This window comes from Vombatus ursinus, unplaced genomic scaffold, assembly GCF_900497805.2.
Source record: "Vombatus ursinus unplaced genomic scaffold, bare-nosed wombat genome assembly UNPS02014945.1, whole genome shotgun sequence".
Classification (NCBI taxonomy): domain Eukaryota; kingdom Metazoa; phylum Chordata; class Mammalia; order Diprotodontia; family Vombatidae; genus Vombatus; species Vombatus ursinus.
In genome coordinates, this window is record NW_020954723.1 from 15,177,337 (window position 1) to 15,201,403 (window position 24,067).

Sequence of the window (24,067 nt, forward strand, 5' to 3'; positions counted from 1 at the left end):
TTTTATTGAATATATTGTTTATTGCATTATGGTCTTAAAAGGGTACATTTAATATTCCTGCTCTTCTGCATTTGGTTGTAAGGTTTATGCTCATGGTCAATTTTGCAAATGCACCATGCACAACTGAAAAGAAGGAATACTCCTTTCTATTCCCGTTCAGTTTTCTCCAGAGGTCTATCACATGTAATTGTTCTAAGATTATACTCATCTCCTTAACTTCTTTCTTATTTATTTTATGGTTAGATTCATCTAGTTCTGAAAGGAGAAAGTTGAGGTCTCCCACCAGTATAGTTTTACTACTTATTTCCTCCTATAATTCATTTAACTTTTCTTTAAGAATTTGGATGCCATGCCATTGGTACATATATGTTTAATATTGATATTACTTCATTGTCTATGATGCTTTTAGCAAGATGTAGTTTCCCGGTAAAGGTTTATTTCAAAATCCTTATCCTTCTGCAGATTTTGACACTATCAGTTACACTCATCTCCTTGATAGAGAGAATGAAGATTCTCTCTAAGCTTTCAAGATGCTGCTTTCTCCTCATTCTCCTCCTACCTGTTTCTCTACCCCTCAGTCTCTCTACTTTCACTATCATTTGTTAGATCTTCATGCAAGTGACAACTGTTAAGTGTGGGTGTTCCCCAAGTCTCTGTACTGAGTTCTCTTCTCTTTTCTATCATTTTACTTGGTGATCTCATGGGCTCCCAGGGATTCCATTATATTGCTTCTCTGCAGATAATTCTCAGATTTATTTTTCCAACCCAAACCTCTCTCCTGACCTCTTGCCTCACACTTCCAACTGCCTATTGGTCATCTTAAACTGGATATCCCATAAATGTCTCATATTCATTGTATCTAAAAATGAACTCCCTCTTCCTAACTTCCCTGTTACTCTTAAAGGCACCACCATCAAAGGTACCACATAGTCTTGCAACCTAAGTGTCAACTTTCCACTCAACTGCTCACCCTCTCTCAACCTCCATGCCAACCTGTTGCCAAGTCTTATTGATTCTACCTTCACAACATTTTTCCTATATACCTACTTCTCTCTTCTGACATTGCTACCACCCTAGTACATGCTTCATCACTTCATGCCTGGACTGTTGCAAGAGCATTTTGGTTGCTTACCAAAGTGTTCTTCCTACCGTGTAGGTATACTATGTCACTCCTCTATTCAATAAACTCAAGTGGCTTCCCATTACCTCAAGGATTAAATGTAAATTTAAAAGCCTCTGTTTGGCTTTTAAAACCCTTCATAATCTGGCTTCTTCCTACCTTTCCAGTTTTCTTATGCCTTTCCACGTCAACATACTTTGTAATCCAGTGGCCCTGGACTCTTTACTGTTGCTTACACATGACATCCCATCTCATGACTCTGTGTATTTCACTGTCTGCCCCTAACCCTGAAATTCTTTCACTCCTCATCTGTCTCCTAGCTTCCCTGATTTCCTTCAAGTCCCAACTAAAATTCTACCTTCTTAAAAAAAAAAGCCTTTCCAAGTCCCCTTAATGCTAGTGCTTTTACTCTGTTGGTCATCTCCAATTTGTATTGTATGTATCATATTTGCACAAACTTTTTTGCATGTTGTCTCTTCCATTGTAAGTTATCTGAAATTGTGTTACTTGGGAGCCAGGCAAGTCTTTGCCTTTTTTTATATTCCTAGTGCTTAAAACAGTGCCTGGCACATAGTAGATGCTTAGTAAACACTTGTTGACTTGGCATGACTTTGTTTTCCTATTCATGATCAAAGTGAAGATGAATTCTCATAAGGGGGAAAAGCAATTAGAATTAGTTGAGATTTTTCTATAAAGAAATAATTAATATAGTGAACTTTAGAATTTAGCATAGTGCCTGGCACATAGTAGGTGCTTGATATATGCTTATTTACTGGAACCACTTTGGGCAGGGCCAAAGGCATAAAATTCAGGTAAAATGTTTATGATATTTTATCAAACTAAGCCCCTCCACCCACAAGACCTGGGTCTAAGACAATTTTACATTTAAATAGCACCACATGTATATTTATATGCTTGTGTATATTAATAATGTGCATGTAACATATACATAGATATCTACACACATATGTATGTATGAATACTTGCTAACTCTATGTGAATAATACTTAAAAATAATGAAGAATAGCAATCACTTTACTCAAAGTAGGGCTCCGTCAGTTAATAAGAAGACTATTCTTCAACAAATAAAATTGATAATCAAGATCTTGGTAATTCAAAGATAATTTCTGCACAATTTTTCATGCCTATGGAACACTGTACACAATAACCTGGTAGAAGTATATTGAAAAGAGTAAAAAGTAAAGAATCAAATGTAAAACTGAGGAAAATATACATTTTTATTTTACACTTCATTAAAAAACACACATCATCTCCCAGAACACTCAATAATATGGCTCACAACTGAGATAAAATGCACTCATATTCATAGAGTTCGTTAAAAATATATACACTGGGAAGTCAACAGGAATTCAACAAACACTAGGGAAATATGCAATGGGAAAATCTAGCCAATTAAGATTAAGAAAGATCTATCGGTTCTATGAGTATACATGAATGCATGTTTAATTCCCCAAATAACACACATATATAGTGTTTATATAGTGCTTTTCATCTTCAGAATGCTTTACAAACACTTGTCTAATTAATAAAGACAGGATAATCCTGCTGTGTTTTTCAATGCTCTCAAATAGAATTTCAAATGTTTGAAGCCTGATTAAACCAAAAATGTGCTTACATTTCTCTTTATAATTTTTCCATTGCAATTTTTAAAACCATATTCATTTTAGAGGGATTTCATTGGAATGATTTCGATTTATTTCCTATGAAATTCCCTAAATCTATTCTTCTTTTAACACTCATTTCCTAAAACCATCTGGACCACTCTGTTCTTCACCAAAGATACCCTAAGCACCTCCTGCCACTTTACCAAATTTTGCCAATTTTTCCTCATCCAAATTTGTCATACCTTTCCCCTTCTTTCTGCTCATGCTCCAGAACTTTAGTCCTGGTTTTGGATCCTGAATAATTGCCATGTAACTGAGATCCCTGAGGACAGTCATTCCCCTCTCCAATCTATTCTCTTATAGCTGCCAAATTTATATTCCTAAAGCTAGGATTATCATACTACTCTTCCACTTAACAAGCATCATTTTGGGTTAAAACATAAACTTCTCCATTTGACATTTAACACCCCTCACAATATGGCTCCAGTCTACCTTTCTCTGCCAAATACATATTACCACCCCCCTCACTTCCTTATGCAATGTATCAGTCTAAATGGTTTATTTGCTGCTCCTCATACATAATATTCTATCTCCTACCTCTATGTCTTTGCATAGGCTGCCGACCCTCTCCCTCCCCACTGGAGACCTTGAATGTTCTACCTTCCCAAAGCTACCTCTTGTTATGCCTAATTCCCTTCCAGGCTCAACTCAAATGTCACTTCCTTCAAAAGATCTTTTTTGATCTACCCAGCTGTTAACATTCTCTTCCTCATTACTACATAATTTTTTTTTGCATATTTGTGTATTTTATACTTTTTTTTTCCTACGAATACGTTTTCTCTCCCTAGAAGTATGTAAGTTCCTTAAGAAAAGGGAATGTCTAATTTTTTCATTTGTAGCTCTAGTGCCTAACATATTTAATAAGTGCTTACTGGTTGATTGATTGACAAATAACAAACTAAATCTGTTTGTTTCATTATCTCTGGCTGAAATTGGATTAATTATTTTTATTTCACAGTTTAGTTCATAGGAAATCAAAACTGGATTTTGGTAGTATTTGCCTCATTAAAAATGAATATAACAATTAGAGGACTGAAAATTTTTAATGTTGACCTATGTCATGTAGCACCAAGATTACAGAAATATTTAAAGAAAATGGAGAAATATTTATGGATGTTTGTCTCCTTTTCTTATAATGAATTTTAATTTCTTTAGATGGGCTTTTGAGTTATGTTTAATGTTTCTCTAAGTTCTTACTTCACCAAACCAACAAGCCGTTGTAGTATGTCAGTAGCTCAGAGCAAATAAGTGACCTTCCTTGGGAGATTGCAAACTTTTATATACCAAAAATGTTAACAAATCTCACTTGAAAATGCAACTGATCACAGCAGCTCAAAGTGAAGAGGAAGAGAGAAGGGGCTTCCATTGCTAATTATGGAGGCAAAAAAGCCAAAATGACAAAATACATTTTTAAACTCATGGGACTATTCATAGAACTACAACCTCAGTACAGAATAGGATAAATGATTCATTCAATAGGTAAATGTCAAGCCCTGTGCTTGAGTTCAAAAAATCAACTGTGTATGTACAATATGGGGAGAACATTGATAGGAACTAATTATGTGAAAAAGACCTTGTGATTTCATGGACCTTAGGTCAATATAAGTTAACAATTGATATGTCATCTAAAAGTGCTAATAAGAACTTCTGTGTTAACAGAAGCATAGTATCCAGACTGAAAAAAGTGGCAATCCCATTGCATTGTGCCCTGGTTAGACCACATCTGGAATATCATGTCTAGTTTTGGTCACTACATTTTAGAAAAAACAAACTGAAGTATATCCAAGGGACAGAAAATTATGCCACATGACAATCAAAAGAATTTTTAATATTTACATTTAGGAGAGAAACAATTCCCTCCTAATATTTATTTTAAGGATTGTCATATGGAAGAAGAATTAGATTTATTCCAATTGACCCTAGAGGTAAGAGGTAGGATCATTAAGTGGAAGTCACACAGAAGCAAGTTTTGGTTTCAATCAGTCAATAAGCATTTATTAAGTGCCTACTATGTTCTTGGCTCTGTGCTAAACTCTAGGGATATGACAAAAGGCAAAAGACAGTCCCTGCTGTCAAGGAGTTTACAGTCTAATGGAAAAGATAGTATGAAAACAATTATGTACAAACAAGATATATATGACAAACTAGATATAATCAACAAAGAGAAGGCACTAGCATTAAGGGGTATCTGGAAGGACTTCTAACAGAAGGTGAGATTTTATCTGGGGCTTGGGGGAACCCGAAGAATCTAGAATGTATAAATAAAGGAGGATGTTCCAGGATTGGTATAAGAAACAACTATTACTAATCAATAACTATGCCTTTTCAAAGATGAAACTGGCTACTTTGGAAAGAGGTAAGTAGACTCCTAAAATCATATAATAAGACATTGATGTCTTGACTCATGTGTGAATTGGATTTGTTTTCATTAGTCTTCTTCAAAAATGAAGGACAGAAAATGAATAAACATTGCAGAAGGTATTCATGTTTCAAGTAGGGATGGAACTAGATCAGAAGTATGAAACTCAGCATGCCCCTGGAAAACTCTTGTTTGATGCCCAACCAAATTAAAATACAATTAGAAAATTTTTTTTAATCTATTAAAATACACTAAAACATAGATGATGTTAATTTGTGATTTTCTAAGTCAATGTACAGATGGCAGTGATCCATTTCTATTTTGAGTTTGATACTACTGAAGATGATCTCAGAGGTTCTTTCCAAGTCCAAGATTTTCTGATATTATGCCAATAACATATAGCTGTAACTTTTTTGTTAGTGAGGAAGAAGGATTTGGAAAAGGGCTATATGTGTCAAAGTGAACTCATTAATTCCCAACCTGAAACCTATCTCTTCCCCTAATTTCTTCATTGTTGTTAATGAAACCACTATCTGCCCTACCACTTAGGTTTATAACTTAAGTTGTCTTTCAATTTTCCCCATTCCTTCACTCCATACGTCCAATTAATTGTGAATTGTGAATCCAATCAATTTGTCTCTATTCTACTTAGCACAATGTCTGGCACATAGTAGGTGCTTACTATGTGCTTATTCCTTGACTATTCTACTTCCGCAATCTTACTCCCACATGGCCACCCTTACTGCAACCACGCTACTTTAGGCTTCCATTTTTTTCTGACTTAGTCTATTTTAAAAGCCTTTAAATATTCCACTTATATTCAGTCTACTCCTTTTCTAATTCATTCTATAATGTCTCTGTAATCTCACAAATGCACTATTATCATGCTCCTTTACTCAGAAATGTCTGTGACTCTTTGCCTAAACCCCTGTTACTTGATTTCAAGGTTATCCACAGTCTGACTTCAACCACTTCCAGAACTTACTGTACCTCAGACCTGATATAGCTTGTGTTCTAAAATAGAACTGAACTACTATTTACCTCACATTTTCATCCTATCCTCTCATATTTCCATGCTTTTGATCATAGTATTTGCCATGTTTGGAATGAAATCATCCATTAGAATGTAAGGCATGAAATGTCTTGTTTTGTTTGGTTGGTGTTGTTTTGTTTTGTTTTGTTTTGTGTTGTGTTGTTTTTGTAGCTCCAGTGATAACCTCTGTGTTTGATACATAATATAGACTTAAAAATGCTTTTTAATTCACTCATTCATTGAAATCTTCCTCTTTCTTCAAGAACCAAATCAGAAGCCAGCTGCTTCATAAATCTTTCCCTGATCCTCCCCTTCACCTGGAGGTGAAAAAGATCCATCCAGTCAAAGTTCTCAGCCTAGTTTTCCTTTACCCTATCACACTCTGCCTTTTACCATGGTTATTCAAACTTATAATGTGTCCCATTACATTAAGCTCTCCTTGAGGTTTGTGGGCAAGAATTGTGTTATTTTTCATCTTCTTTCACCAGAGCCTAAGATAATACCTTGCATATAGCAAATAATAAATGAACACTTATTGAATTGATTTGTTGTTGAAGAGAGTCATTCACACAGAGGCCATTCGAAGCTGTGCAAGATATCAGCTTTAGAGAATATGCATCACAGAGAATACTTAGTCTTCCCCCTTCAGCACTTGTAGAAAAGAGCAGAGCATGTTCCAAGATTCATGTATATTTCTGACCTATAGGAAGTAGAACAGAAGAACCACAAAACTATTCTGATTAAGAGATCATTCATTTGATATCATCCAAAAAAAAAAGACATATAAAATATGGTCTAGGTTCTCCAGATACTTATAATTATGTTAAAGATGTAAGACATATATAGCTATAAGTAATTGTCTGATAATTCAATAACAATGATTATGTATCACAATGAATTGCACAGAAAATTATGTTCTAGGCCTTTGTGTGGAGACAGGAACTGAGTTGAACCTAGAACAACAGGTTGGAATTGGAATTGAACAGGAGGAGGTGGAGCAAGGAGGAAGGGCATCTCAGGGCCTGGGTGTGATCAAATTATGAACAAAGGTTTCTCTTCTAGGGAACAGTATGTCTTGCCCCCAGAGACAGAGAAACTAATATTCAGAATTTAAAGTGAATCCTAGCGGGAGATAAAGTTATCTAGGATTGTTGGGAGTTTTGAATAACAATTCAGACTTTATCAGAAACACAATACAGAGTCTTTGAACTGCAAAGTGACATGATTCAATTAATGTTCTAGGAACAGTAGTTTGATGACATTATGTAGAATTGAAGGGGTCAGAGATTAGATCTAAATAGGCAAATTAAGAGATTTTTGTAGCAATCCAAGCATGAGGTGACATGTAACAGTTTGGCTACTGTAGGACCAGAGGTAGCAAGCAACAGAGGAAGAATTTAAACCCATACCCTCTGACCCTTAATTCAGTGTTCTATCTTCTGCCCACATCTGGTTTGCTGTTTACAGGTGTCATCCTTTCACCTTGATATAAACTTGAAATTAGTAAAATCTGTCCTAACTAAATATTGATTCTCCCAAAGGGCCCAGTGATCTGCCCACAAAAGACACATAAATATTTATTAAATCCAACTCAATTGGTAAGACAACAACATCCTTTTATTCTCAAAGATATACATACGGTAGTGGGGAAAAAAAGTGTATGTGTGTGTGTGTGTGTGTGTGTGTGTGTGTGTGTGTGTGTGTGTGTGTAAATATTGGAAAATATTTTCCAAAGTGAGATAAACAGATGACAGGATGTTTGTGACTTTATCAGCTATAAATTGGCAGATTCTAAGAGAAGACAGGTGGTTCAGAAATCATTCAACATCACCTAGGAAGCTACTCAATGCCAATCCAGTCTAAAACACACATCAAAAAAAAAAAAATCCCCTCTATCATATATATAACAAATTGCCATACAGCTTGAAGACTTCCAGTGAGAGGAATCCTACTATTTCAGGCAGTCTATTTAACTTTTGGACAGCTCTAATTCTTAGGAAATGATTCCTTATGTATGATACTGTCTCTTTAAAGTGCTGCCCTTCATCTGGAGCTGTTTGTGACTGAGTAAAGTCAACTCAGAGTTCTAAGACTTACAGTCACTGTGACTCAGAATTCTGAGACAAGCGATTGATCAGTTCATTCTGAATGTGAGAAGCTGTGGTGTTTTGGAGCAATAAGAACGCCAGAATTATTTTATGATTATGGGACAAATGTGACATATTTGATTATAGACAGGACATGAGATTTTAGTTACTAGCCATACTCTGAAGTTGGGGGTCATAACCCAGAGTCTATACCCAGAAATATGAGAGAGGGAAGCCAAGCAGTGAAAGGACAGATTTCAAAACTGCATAGACTTAAGCTTGAAACAATAGATACTACAGTTGCTATTGAAGCATAAGTCCATCTGGGAAGAAAAACAGCTTGGAAGCAGAGAATTTTTTGTTTTTCAAATTGCCGAGCATATAAATTCGTTTGGCGGGGACACAATGCCTAGAGTATGTTACTCAAAGCACAGCACGGATCTGCTCAGGGTAGCAGTGCAAATATCTGTTAAACAAAGAAGTTATATTTATCTAGGAATTTTTACTGATAGTTCCTGATATAGAATGAGAACAACAAAATTCACAGTTTGAAAGTTTTGAGTTACCTAAGAGCATACGGGGTTTTGCCCTCTCATGTGCCTTGGTGGCAGATTTCTATGTGTGCCCACTCTCCTTCCAGATACTTAGTACATTGATAGGAAAGTATGAGCCAGATTTGTTTATATGCAAGTTGTGATATATTTGTTATTCACTCACTTGCTTTAATATGTAATTGTATGTTATATTATTCTATTTGTCTTATTGTTAAACATGCAGTTTAACTGTGTTGTGTCTAAGTTGTGTCTAAGATCTAGAAATGTCTTTATTTTGAGTGACTGGATTTGTTTGATGTCTTTGGTAAACATCAGTGGGGGCTCAAAACCTCATGTGTGAAACAGGAAGAATATATTCCCCCTCAAGAGATTTGCCCTGAGAGAATCTAAGAAATATTGAAATAATAAACTTGTGGTAATTCTTCTTCTCTGGGAACCTAGCCCTCCTAATGGACAAATTGGTTAGAGTAAGTCAACCTAAAAATTGAGTAGATATCTACATGATCAAGTGAGAAGCATGAGTTTCTACAGTCTAGGTCAAGGGTGGGGAACCTCTAGGTCCTCAAGTGCAGCCCTTTGACTGAATCCAAACTTCACAGAACGTGATCTAGGTGGTCACCATACATACCTATTAAACTTACCTCAACCTAAATTAACTTCTTTGCAACTTTTACCCATGACTCCTGGGTCTGTACTCTGAGGCTACTAGATAAGTCTAATCACTCTTCCATGTAATGACCCTTCAGATACTTGGGCACAACTAGGAAATTCTACACAAATCTCCTCCCCTCAAAGATAAACATATCCATTTCCTCAATGGATACTTATGTGGCCAGGACTCAGGGCTTTCCCAGCCTAGTCTCCCTCCTCTGGGAAATATTCACCATATCAATATCCTTTCCAAATCATGGCACTCAGAAATGATAAGACTCCAGATGTGGTCTCAGCATAGCAGAATACAGAGGAAAATATTATTACTTCTTAACCCTGGAAACAAAGCAAGATCACTTCATGTTAACTTTTCTGGTTGCCTTATAATACTTGACTTATTTCTACATCATTGAGCCCTTTCTACAAAGATCAGAGATCCTTAGATAATTTGTTTAATAAATGAAAGTGAAATAACCCTAATAGAAATTACTCACAAACTGATTTGGACTCCTTAGATATCATTTGGCAGTATAAGTTCAAAAAAAAAAACCATATCCTAGTACAATGGTGTCAAACTCAAATAGAAACAGATCCTTACTGGCCACATATTAACTTAGACAGTCACAAATTAACATTATCTACATTTTTTATATTTTTAAAATTTATTTTGTTAAACATTTCTCAATTATATTTTAATCTGGTTCAGGCCTCACTTAGGCAAGTTTGATACCTCTGCCTTGGTGGGCTTGAACTAAATCTGTTAGATGGAGTCAGGGGTGCAATTGAGGCCAAAAATAGACTATTTCTCTAAACCATGCCCACCTATGAAACTGCCTTATTAGCATTTTTTTTTCTGACTCTTGGAGTTAAACAGTTCAGATGTTGTATTCAATGATATGGGCCATGTATATATGACCAAAAAAAAAAAAAACCAAACAAACAAGAAATTGTTTTCATATTTCAAAATGAAAAACTTCATTTGCAGTGATCTAGCTTTGCATAATCACAACCAAACAACCTGTGTATCTGCTTTTCTCTCATGATTTGATTAATTTTTTCCTTAAAAATATGTTTTTCACCTTTTTTGTTTTTCTCTAAAGTTCTAAATTCTCTCCCTCCCTTTTGCCACTCCCCCACCTACTGAAAAAGCAAGCAAAACTATATCAATTATACATGTGGAAATCATTCAAAACATATTTCCATATTAGCAATATCACAAAAAAAGCAAGAAAAAAAAGAAAAGAAAATTATGCTTCAATTTGTACTCAGAGTTCATCAGTTCTCTCTCTGGAGGTAGATAGCGTCTTTTCATCGTGAGTCTTTTGGAATTGTCTTGGATCATTGTATTGATCAATGCAGCCAAATCTTTCACAGTTGATCATCATTATAACATTGCTATTACTGCACACAATGATTTTCACATACCACTCTGCATCAGTTCCTATAGGTCTTGTCAGTTTTTTTTCTTTCTGAAGCCACCTCTCTCATCATTTCTTCCAGCACAATAGTGCTGCATCCCAATCATATGCCACAACTTGTTTAGCCATTCCCCAAGTAATGAACATTCCCTTAATTTCTAATTCTTTACCACCACAAAAAAAGCTGCTATAAACATTTTTGCACATATAGGTCCTTTTCCTTTTTCTTTCATCTCTTCAGGGTATAAACCTAGAAGTGGTATTGCTGGGTCACAGATCATGGATAGCTTTATAGTCTCTTGGGCATAGTTCTAAATTGTTATCCAGAATGATTAGATTAGATAGTTTATTAGTGTACCTTTTTCCTCAACCTCTCCAACATTTGCCATTTCTGATACATGTGAGGTGGTACCCTAGAGTTGTTTTAATTTGCATTTCTCTAATCAATGGTGATTTAAAGCATTTTTTAATTTGACTATAGAGAGCTTTTATTTTTCCTTCTGCAAGTTACCTGTTCATATTCTTTGACCATTTGTCAATTGGGAATTGGCTCTTATTTTTTATAAATTTGATTCAATTCCCTCTATATTTAAGAAATAGGACCTTTATCAGAGAAATTTGCTGTAAAATTTATGATATTACTTCATTGTCTATGGTACATTTTAGCAAAATGTAGTTTCCCTGATTGTCTCTTTTAATTAGGTCTATTTTTGCTTTTCCTTTGTCTGAGATCATGATTATTATCCCTGCTTCTTTTCATCAGCTGAAGCCTAATAGATTTTACTCCAGTCCTTTATTTTACTTCTGTGTGTGTCTTTCTGTTTTAAGTGTGTCTTTTGTAAACAACTTGTATAGTTGGATTGTGGTTTCTAATCCATACTGCTTTCTGCTTCCATTTTATGAGTGAGTTCATCCCATTCACAATTATGATTATTAACTGGGTATTTCCTGCTGCCATCCTATTTTCTTTTGTTTATCCTTCTCTCTCTTTTTATCCTGTCCCTCCTCAATAGTCTGTTTTGCTTCTGATCATTGCCTTTCTTAAACCACTCTCTCTTTTATCATACCCCATCCCATATATCTTATTCCCTTCTATTCCTATTTCCCTATTAATTCAGATTTCTATACCCAACTGAGTGTGTGTGTGTGTGTGTGTGTGTGTATGTGTGTGTGTGTGTATTCTTCCCTCTTTGAATCAATTCCAATGAGAGTGAGGTTCAAGCATTGCCTGAAACCTCCCTTTATTTTCCTTTCCATTATAAAAGCTCTTCTTTGCATGCCTCTTTGATGTGGGAACATTTTCCCATCCTATTTCTCCCTTCCACTTCTCCCAATACATCCCTCTTTTTCACGTTTTCATTTTTTTCTTTTTTCTTTTTTTTTGTATTGAGCTGGTATGAAAATAATTTACTTATACTCATGTCCTCTGTCTCTGTAGACTCCTTTTTATCAAGAATGATAAAGTCCTCTATTTCTATTGAAATTTCTATTCTATTTCTATTGAAAGTCCTCTATTTCATTAAATATTCATTTTTCTCCTAAAAGATTATACTCAGTTTTGTTGGAGAGGTTATTCTTGGTTGTAATCTTAGATCCTTTGCTTTCTAGAATATCATATTTTGAGCCCTACAATCCTTTAATGTAGAAACTGCCAAATGTTGTGTTATTCTGACTGTAGCTCCATGATATTTGGATGGTTTCTTTCTGGCTACTTGCAATATTTTCTCCTTGACCTGGGAGCTCTGGAATTTGGCTACAATATTCCTGAGAGTTTTCATTTGGGTATCTCCTTTAGGAGGTGTTCTGTGTATTCTTTCAATTTCTATTTTACCATCTGAATCTAAGATATCAAAACCATTTTTCTTGATAATTTCTTGAAATATGATGTCTGGGATCTTTTTTTTTATCATGACTTTTAGGTAGTTCAATAATTTCCAAATGATCTCTCCTAGATCTATTATTCCAGGTCAGTTGTTTTTCCAATAAGATATTTCACAATTTTTCTATTGTATTTCATTTTTAACTTTGTTTGTTTTATTGTTTCCTGATGCCTCATATAGTCATTACTTTCTACTTGTCCAATTTTAATCTTTAAGGAATTCTTTTCTTCAGTGAATTTTTGTGCCTCTTTTACCATTAGGCCACTTTCGTTTTTTAAGGTGTTATTTTATTCAATAATTTTCGTGTGTCTCTTTTACCAAGCTGTTAATTCTCTTTTAATATTTTTCTTGCATCACTCTCATTTATTTTCCTCATTTTTTCCTCTACCATTTTTATGTCTTTAACTCTTCTAGGAATTCTTGTTGGGCATGGGTCCAATTAGCATTTTTCTCTGAGGCTTTGGTTGTAGGTATTTTCACATTTTTTTTCTTCTGAGTTTGTGTCTTGATCTACTTTGTCAATGTAGTAGGTTTTTTATGATCAAGTTCATTGTTTTTGGGGGGTTTTTTGGTTTTTTTTCTGCTAGCTTATATCTTGACTTTTAACTTTATGTTAATCTTGAGCTCTACTCACCTGGTGGTGGGGAGTCATGGTCCCAAGCTTCAAGCTTTTTTGTGCTACTATTTTTAGAGCCAGTTCTGGGGGTCTGCAAGGTTTTGGTGCATCCATGATTCTGGAAGAGGTATAGTCCCTGTTCCCCTGGTATGACTTCTGCTCTTTACCCAGAAAGGGCCCCTGTTGTTCTTGCAACCACAAGCTCTAGTGCTCCTCTTGGCCCTAGAACTGCGAACATGTCTCTTGCTTTCCTGCATTCAAAAGTGCTAGTGCCCCTCTCTGTCTTGGAAATGGGACAAGGGTCCTTGATCCCTTGTGACCGACCAGAAGTGTTCTTCTGCACCCTGGAACTGCAAACCAGAATTGCCTATGGGCAACAGAGTTGTCATTCAGCATGAGCTGCACCCACTGTCAGCAAAAAGTCACCTGTGATCTCTCTCTGACTAATTGTCTAACACCTCCTGAAGCTATTCCTGGTGTGGCTCCTGCCTCCAAGGCCTGATGCTCATGTTGCCACCGCATGTGTATGTATATCTATACAGACCTCCACCCAAGTGTCACAGACCTCTCCCAACAACCTCGTAAGTTACCTTAAGCTTGAAACATGTCTCATCCAGATCTTTTGTTGGCTCTGCTGCTCCAAAATTTGATTTAATGAATTAAAGTTGTTTGGAGGGGAATGTTGGGAGAGTTTAGCTGGGTTGCTTCTTGTCCTCTGGCATCTCAGCTCTGCCACCCTGATTTATTTTTAACTGGATTAACCACTGGTTTTGAAAATGTCTTAGAAAATAACTGAAGTCTCTTTCCCATGTAACCATTCATTCACCCAAGGAAACTTGCTGTCTGTGAGTGTATTTATAATTTATGTAGTGCAACACAATTTTAAAAAGAAGACTGGAACCAATGTTCAGAAACATTGTTTCATTGACTGAAATATCCAACTAACTCCAATTCAGATGGTCCAATGAAAGCCCTTAGCAGAAAATCAGGGACTAATTTAACAAGGATTTGATCTGTTATTTATTGCTTCTGCTTTTAGTGATACAACTCAAAAACAATAACCAATAAACAAATGTTTATTAAGCATTTACTATGTGCCTGGCTACAAAGATTTGTTGAGTCCCTACTATGTGTAAATTAGTGTGTTTAGTGATAAGGAAAGAAAAAATGACACTGCCCTTGAAGAGTTTCCATTTTACTGAGAGGATAGGACATGTCTGTATATAAGTAATTTTTTTTAAATGAGTAAGAATAGACCAAGACAACCAAGAAATACTTTCCATAGGAGGTATGTCTGGTATGACCTTTCAATATTTTGTGAAAACCAAATTTTGGATGATACATTGAGTCCTTAAATGGAAGACAACTTGCCCAATGTAATGTAAGTAAGCAATAACAGAACTGAAACTAGAATCCCTATCTTCTGATTTCCTGCACTCTTTTATGTAGCCCACGTATACCTATATCTGAGTTAGGCTTTGTTAGGATAGGGAAGAACCCTGGAGATAGATAGATAGATAGATAGATAGATAGATAGATAGATAGATAGATAGATAGATACAAACATACATAGATATGTATATATCTATATATGTATAGATAGATAGATATAGATAGATAGATATCCAGTCTTTAGAATTCTATTTTCAATCTGCTCCATTTCATTAGAAACTTCACTGTCTTCATGTTCCCCTACTTTAAATAAGGATGGTTATGTCTAGATTATGATAAAAAGAAAGGAATTGATGGTTTGATCAGTTTCCATTTACTAAGTATTCTATTACTGATTGATTCCTATGATTCTCTTAAAAAAGGCAACCCTCAATTTTTGAAAATGAGAAACAATATTCTTTTGATGATTAGATCCGATTTAAATCTGGCTGTTAGATTTTTATCTGCCAAGCATTTTGCTTAAGAGGAATTAAAAGTCTGAAGCCCCTAAAAATTCTGAAATATGGAAATGAAAGAGCCAGGTGATATGCCTCTAATCATGACATGATTATAACAAACACAATTCAAAAATAAGCTGAATAATCTAGTAGGAAATGCTTCATCCTGGGGAGCTTCTGAGTCAGCAACTGGGCCTTGAACTTAATTCTCAGTTTAATGGGCCTCCAAAGTAATTGAATAAACAATTGAGTGATGCAGGAGTCCTGAAGATCCTGGAGAATTAAGTTGAGAGGTGCAGTTTTGCATAACCAGAGGACAGGGTGGAGGAGAGAGAGTGAGTTAAGAAGGAAGGTGAAGGGATTAATATTCAGCTTTATTTTTATTGCAAACATCGACAAGAAGATAATGAATTCTGGGCCTGGCTCCTGAGATACAGGTTACCTCCATCCAGGCAAAGGATCTATGAATAATTAATAATCCACTTGAAAGTTCACAACCTCCATCTTCTCCCCAAGGTAATCATCAGAGAGATACCAGCCAGCTAATAGGAGGGGAGCCTAGTACAGCTCATGCAAATGAAGCCACCACAGCCTGCAGGTGTTCTTACCAAGTCTGACTAAGGAGGCAGCTTGCTCTATACACCTCGGAATGAACATTTACCCCCTTACACTTTCAACCACATCAGCCACAACTCTTTACTTATTTCAAGGTTCACAAAGGCACTAGGTTCAGGGCAAGGTGGCATGGTGAAAATTATCATTAATGCTGATGTGCAAAAGATCATTAGGATCACAGGACCCAGAAGTAGAAGGGATCATTTTTTACTCTCATGAAATCATTTTCAGGAGGTTTCCTGGCAGTAGGATCAGGTAAGTAACGGTGGCATAACTGATTTCTACCTTCAGGGGAAATGAGTAAACTAGTAGCTCCATTGAACTTGCTCAAACTCAATCTTGGGAGTATCAGATTCCTAAAAAATCAAGAAAGTTCTCTCTTATTAGAGTTCTAGGAGACCATACACAAAGAAAGGAAAAGAAAAGGGCCAAACTCTTCAACCCATGGTGGGGAACCTGTGGCCTCGAGGCCACATGTGGCCCTCTAGGTGCTCAAGTGCAGCCCTTTGACTGAATCCAACCTTCACAGAACAAATTTCTTTAATTAAAGGGTTTGTTCTGTAAAACTTGGACTTAATCAAAAAACTGCACCCAAGGACCACATGTGGCCTTGAAGCTTCACCCCTAGTTCAGCTCCTCTGCCATGAGTCGTGGTACTGGTAGAATCTGGGAAAGCAAGTGAAAGTAAAGAAGAAAAGTAAAAGGAAAGAGAAGTCAAGAAACAATTACTTGGAAGATACCAATCATCACATTGTCATTGTATCTACTATGTTTCAAATTGTTGCATAAGGCATGAGAATAAAAAAATAAAAATGAAACTCTGTATCTGGGTGGAAATTACCTTCCATTGCGGAAACTAACAAAAAAAAAAACCAAGTATATACAAAATTAAAGAGAGGAACTGGACCTCGTTGGTATAGAAAACTTCTGGATATAAGGAAAAGACTTCTAAGAAACAGATAAGTGCCTTTCTGTAAGTTATAGACTAAAAACATTGCCTTGGCCTTACAGCACTGAGAGATTAAGTGACTTGTCTAGGGTCAGACAGCCATCAGTGTGAGAAGTGAGACTTGCCTTGCCCCAGTGTCTGGTCCTTCTTGTTCTAGAAAAGAACCATATAAAAACTCACCAGGCTTTATTGATTTTGGCATCTCATTCCACCAGGTATCCCAGCACTTACCCTGACTTAACCTCACATTAGGTTATTCCCCTCAATATTGAGGTCATTCCCCTCAATAAAGCTTACTTGCTTCACTCTACTAGCTCTTGTATCATTCCATGTTAAATCTTGGATTGCCATCCTCACTGGAGATGTGAAACCTCATCTTACAATTTCATTAAAATAGAGAAAAATGAAGTAATTTGCCTCAGGTCATACAAGTAATAAATAGCGGAGATAAGATTCAAACCCAGGTCTTTTGACACCAAATCCAGTGATCTCTATGTATACCAATTATACTGTAAGAGGACCATCTTAGTTGCTTGAGAAGTATGTGTTGCCCATGTAGATTATATAACTGTCCCCATCAGTTTATTTGAATATGGTTTGTGGGGAGAGATAATGGATATCTCTGGAATCTCACCCACCCCTCTATGAGAGACTTTTCTTTTTTAGCTTTCTAGGAACGCTTCTCAGAGAAGAAGTACTGGAATAGAATTATATTCCTCTGTCTCCTTAAATTTGTTAGTCTAGGGGAAATATCTTTTTTCTTAGATATTAGCTACTTTCCTTATCACTATCCCTTAAAGAGGAAGGGATACAGCTTATATTGAAGACTCGCCCTCCTTCCCCACCAAATGTTTGTTACACAAAAGACCATCATAAATAGTGAACAATGAATAATCCCATTTATCTAAATAGATAGCAAACAGAAATCAGAGAAGTATATTATAATCTGAATTAGTACTAAAACATAAAAATAGAAAATAATTGGGAGCTGGCAATGAAATTTCTGATTTCTAATGGTATTTTCCAATTCTGATAAGTTATGAGTCTGTGATTGTGGTTATTCATGTGCAACCTAGCTACTGCTGCTACTGCTGTCTACTACTACCACCACCACTCCTACCAGCTAAAACTTATAGAGTGCTTTAACAATTGCAAAGCACTGCATATAAATTATCTCATTTTTGCTCTTCCCTTTGCCCTGGGGACTTTTTATTAAGTAGTCAGTGGCATCAGTTCACAAACATCTCATCGCAAATGCTCTTTAATTGAGGATGAGTACTTTTATTCACTAGACACTTTTGGTTGGGTTTTAATTTATTCCATTAACATAATTGAGCCTTTAGTGGCTCATTAGATGCTTCCCCATTCTTGGGGAGCTAGATACTGCTGATGTTCTAATCACTCCACAAAGAGGACCTTAATTTTCTAGATTCCTCCATTCATCCAGGTAATTAATAATCTCTATTAAATTCAATTCATCAACAAATATTTATTAATTGCCTGCTATTTGCCAGGTTCTTTGTTAGATACTGAAGATAGCTGTTCAATAAAACAATCTATTTGTATTTAACAGTTATTCTGCAAGAGGCACTGATCTGTGGCAGCTTGGCAGTACAGTGGATAGAGTGCTAGACTTGAAATCAGGAAGACCAGAGTTTAAATCCAGCCTTAAACCTATGTGAAGTCTAGCCATGTGACCCTAGGCAAATGACCTAAATCTCTTTTTAATCTCAGTTTCCTCAACTGTAAAATGGGGATAGTAGTAGCATCTAGTTTATAGGGTTATTGTGAGGATCAAATGAGATATTTGTAAAGTACATAGCACAATAGCAAAGAAGTAACATAGTAGGTGACTAATAAATGCTTCTAAAAGTTCCCTTCTCTTCTCCCTTCACCCCACTACACACACCAATGTTGCACATAATGAGAACAGGTTTTAGCCCTCAAAGAACTTAGAATCCAATGGGTGGTGGTGGAGGGTACAACCCCAAAATAAGCATAACATTTGCAAATTCACTGCTGTGGAAAGAAAAGACTTCTTTTCTGCAACATCTCTTAATGGACTATTTGTCTATGAGGGTCTAGGTGGGTCAAAGTTCAAGACAATTCATTCCAAAGTATCAATTACAATAAGAATCAGGCAACAGGGTAAATAAATTAATTTTTAAACCCTTGAAAAGGGAGGAAAAATGAGTCAAGTCCACATATAAAATAAGTAACAATGGCTTAAAATGGAATATAGAAGACATAGACTGTGGGATTGCCAATGATGGCCACTTTGCACTCCCCATATCCTGTCAGCCTGATGTTATATTCATGCCAAACACAGGCTCACATCTTGCCTTTTCTCCAGTGCCTTCATAATCTAGTGTATCTGACAATGCTTTTAAGAATTTATTTCATGATTTTTTACTGGGTAAATTTTATGTAGAATTTGCAAGAAATTCCAGAGGTTTGTTTCTTGGACAGAAATTTTCATAGCCATTGGCAAATCCATTATTGTTTGGCTTATCTAGAATGGAGAGGAAAATGTCTTTATCCTTTTTATTTTTCCCATAACTGTTCTTTTTATCTTCCTGTTCTGTTATCTAATATACATATCTAACATTTCATTGTACTCTACAAGATCTTTTACCATTAACTTCATCATGGAACTAAATTTTTAAAAATTTAGTTAATAATTGATGCCTTTTGTTTTTTGTATAAAATTCATTTCTAAACATATGATTCCCTCCTCCCCTAGCCAATGACTCTTCCAAATATTAAAGTAAATGCTTCTCTGAATTCTTTATACTTGCTATTCCTTACAGCTTAATAATATCCCATTATATTTTTGTACCAAAACTTGTTTAATTATTTTGCTAATAATTGATATTTACTTTATATCTACTTCTTTGCTGCCACAAAAAAAAAAAAATGTACATCATTAAGCATTTTAGACTACATAAGGCCATTCTTTCTGACTTTTGCCTCCTTGGGGCAGATGCTGAGAATTAGGATCTCTGGGTGAAAGAGTATGAAAATTTTTATCATTTACTAAATATAATTTCAAATTGTTTTCCAAAATGAGTGAACAGGGGCAGCTAGGTGGCGAAGTAGATACAGCTCCGGCCTTGGAGTCAAGAGAACCTGAGTTCAAATCCAGCCTCAGACACATAATACTTACTAGCTTTGTGACCCTGGGCAAGTCACTTAACCCTGATTGCCCATCCAAAAAAAAAAAAAGGCAAAATGAGTGAACCAATTCACAATTCTACTAAGTCCACATTAGTGAGTCTATATTTCTTTAGCCCCTAAAATTGGTTATTTATATCTTCTGTCATCCTTGCAAATTTGCTGAGTATGAGATGAAGCAGCAGAGTCATTTCGATTTGCATTTCTTTTCTTAGAGTGATTTGTGATATGACTGTTAATAGTTCATAATTCTTTTTGAGTCATATCCTTCAACCATTTGTACTTTGAGAAGTAGCTCTTTGTCTTTTATATTTGTTTTTGTTGTGTATGTATCTTGGATGTCAAACTCAACAGAAATATTTAGCACAAAGACTTTTTCTAAATCAGCAGTTTCCTTTCTTATCCAAACTGTATTAATTTTATTCAGACAAAACCTTCTCAATTTCATGTAATTAAAATCATATACTTTATCTTTTGTGAATGTCTCTATTCTTTCTTGGTGAAGATTTCTCTTCCACCTCTAGCTGTGAAGGATACTTCAATTTCCCTTCAATTTATTCATTAATTTGTATCTGTTTGCTTGCTTGTTTGTTTGTTTGTCTGTTTCAGGGTATGACCATTTATACTTAAGTAGGCCATCCATTTGAAAAGTGTTATGATACATAGTGTAAAATGGTGGTATAAATCTATTTTTGAGGAGAGGAGATTTGTACTACTTTCTAGTTTCCCCAGCAATTCTTCTTTTAAAAAAAAAGAGTCCTTCCCAAAGTTGTGTATATTCTCAAAGATTTTGTCAAACATGGGCACTTGAGTTCAGTTGCTCCTTAATCTTAATCTTGTTTGTCAGTCTTTGTACTACTTCTGTTGAGTTTAATATCCAAGACACCTATTATTGACATTCATTATTCTCAAGGAGTTTAGTCACAAATTACAGAAGAAATATAGAATGATAGAATGGAAAGATCATGTGAGAGTTTTTTGAGGATGAGGTAGACATGGGCATGTTTGAAGGCAGTAGGGAAGGCATTGGTAGATAGAGAGAGAGAGAAGATAAGTGAGAGAGTGAGGATGATGAAGCAATTTGTTGGAGGAGATGAGATAGAATGAGGTCACTTGCACAAGTAAAGGTGTTTGTCTTGGTAATGAGTAAGGCCAACTCTTCATGTGAGACAAAGGGCGCAGGATAATAGCAAAAAGTGTCTGAGTGATATGAGATGAGGAAGATGGGTGAATAAGGAGCTCACAGTGAATGGCCTCAGTATTTTCAGTAAAGTATGAGATAGGTAATTTGCAGCCTAGCCTAGAAAGTGGGGAGGTCACCAACGTGCCAGCTGAACTCTTGAATGAGAGAAATCCTCCAGGAGAAAATACCACCATAGAAAGCAAATGAGTAAAAATCTGCCAAAAGTCTTACTACACTGAAGCAGGCTTGCTGTTCACCCTGGGCTAAAAGGATGTGGACCAGCTGAGGCTCAGCTAAGAAGTGGAAGGGAAAAAGCAACTGACTCTAGTCTGCATGCCTGAAGGTACCATAAAGGTTGAGGCTGGAAGGACGCATACTGTGTAACTAGAAAAAAGTGTTTAAGTCTGTATTTTCACCTGCAATGATGAGAGTGCCTTTGGGAGTAATATAAGAATAGATAGCTGAGAAACTGTTCCAGGGATAGTGGTGCTGGTTTCAAATAGAGACAACAGCATTGTAGCACTAACCAAGAACAGGCAAGTTTTCCTCTGGGGATCCTTCTGAGATGATAATGAAGATATTGGCCTCCTGAAGCCCATGAAGAAAAGTATTGTCCCTGTACAGGTTCAGCTTGAGATCAGCAATGGCCACCTAGTGATGCTGACAGTAGATGACAACCTGTATACTGTAGGCTTTGGGGAACAGAGCCATTTGGGTTGGGTGCCTGAGTTCTTTGCCAAACATGGGAATCAGAAAGGGCTTGAGTAGCTGCTGATACCCCCATATGTGCTCCTGAAATCCAAAGGCCAGTGGGGTTCTTTCCTATTTTAGAATGTCATCTGTGGGGCCTATTTCACCTTCATAAGGGCCATGTTTTGACTTTGACTTCTCCAGCTACTACCAGCTTGGTATTCAAAGCATGAAGCCTTGCTTTGTCCCACCCTACCCCTAATCTGACCACATTCAAGATCTCTGTCATGTCCTAGATGGTCTTCTCTGTGGGGCAGCATCACACAGTGTGTTTGGATAAGGTTGACTACCAACAACTGGGACTTGGGGTAGGAGCCAGGGAGAAGAGCAATCTTACAGTCATTCTAAAGCTGCATGTCATCTCATCATTGCCTGCACTTACTTGGTTGGCTGTGGGGCAGCCAAGGAAGGCTGAGTATTTGGCAGGGGAATGGGGCACCAACTTCAAGATAAGCATGGGAGAGGATTACAATGTCTGGAGCCCAGTGGTGATGTAGGGCAAACAGCCAGAGAATCAGATGGTTCTGTCAGTGTCTAGTGGGGGGCAACACACAGTCTTATTGGTCAGAAACAGGAGTTGATGAAACCCCTAATGAAACTGTTTTCTGTTCCTCCTCTGCCCTCCATTGGAAAGCTGTGACTCCTTCAGGTGTCAGCAGAAAAACTACATCTATAAACCTCTATCTGGCCTCTCCAGCAGCAGAAATTGAATCTTCACTCCTTTGCAGAACATCAGGATGAAGAGATTGCACTGAAACATACAAGGAATGAATAAATGGACAGTTCCCACCCCAGAGGTGCTGCTCTATAGTCTGTCTGATGCTCTTCCTCTTCAGGTCTCCTTATCCTGGCCACCTTCTGACTCTGGATTAATGTCCACCAGAAAAATGTGGCTGGAGCCTCTGAAGGTCCTCTCTCACTCTGCCTCTCCTCCCAAACCACCAACCAAAAGTCAAATATTTCTCCTCTGGGATGTCCAGTTCACATTATGTAAAGCTAATAGAACATCCATTGAATAATTGGATTTATTTTCCCACTTCTCACCTTCTTCAACCCTCTCATCTTCAACCCTCTGATCCTGGATCCACAACTCTACCTCACTATTCCCTTCTCCACCTGTCTAGGGCTTTCAGTTAAGGGCAATGTTTACCTACCAGAAAGGAATTGAGCATGGTTACTCCCCAGAACCTCAATCAGGCATCTCAGCCCAGGTTCCCCAGGAAGAGGCCTGGGCAGGACAGGTCAAAGAAGACATTAGTAGGGTAAATGGCAGGGCTCAGAATGTGGACCAAACTACTCCCCTCCAGCTCATAGCTTCGTCCAGGACAGTGAGTGTCTAGGACACGGAGGCAAGGCAAGGAAAACGCAGTTTACAAAGAAAAGGGGATAATCAGCAGTTCCTACTACTTAACACAGTCTAACTAACCCTCAATGCATCATCATCCCCAACAGACTAGTCTGATGTCATGCCTGCCTCTGACCTCTTGCAGTCAAATTGCAAATACCCTGAAATGCAATCATGTCCCCACCCCTTCTCCTGGGAGGGAGAACTACCTTTTTATAAACTAATTTATGACAATATGAAAATGGGAGGGATATGTAGGTAGAAAAGGGGTGGAGGGTCCCTGAAGGAGAAGACCATCAATTTGTACAGTAGCTCAGAAAATAGTTTTGAATCATTTTTAAGTATTTTGGTCAGAGACATTAAGATCTTTTAACACTTTGAATAAATTTTGTGGTGGCTTTTAAAAAAAATAAAATATGAGGCATCATTCTCAGCTGCAAAGGTGGAGTAAAAGGGGAGGCATGGGAGGTTTGAAAAGCAGTGAAAAGTTTTGAAAGATCCTCTGTGGAGAGTAAGATAGTGTACTGATAAAAGAGATGCAGAAGGATTGCCTAGCATTAGCAAGGGCGCAATTAAAGTTGTGCATCATTTTTTTAGTGAAACCAATCAGAACTATTCCTTGATTATCCTTTGTTCAGCAGCATGTGTGCAGAAGTGAAGGTGATGGTTGATGCAAGTGATCCAAGGCTTAGACTTGGCAAGGCATTATCAGCAATATAATAAGGTCAGGGACTCAAGTGAAGAGGATAATGTAGAACT

The 24,067-nt window shown here is 36.7% G+C and overlaps 1 pseudogene; it reads left to right on the forward strand.

The window, feature by feature from the left end:
- Positions 1–22,544, forward strand: part of LOC114030056 — a 112,797-nt pseudogene extending 90,253 nt beyond the window's left edge.
- The last annotated feature ends 1,523 nt before the right edge of the window (positions 22,545–24,067 follow it).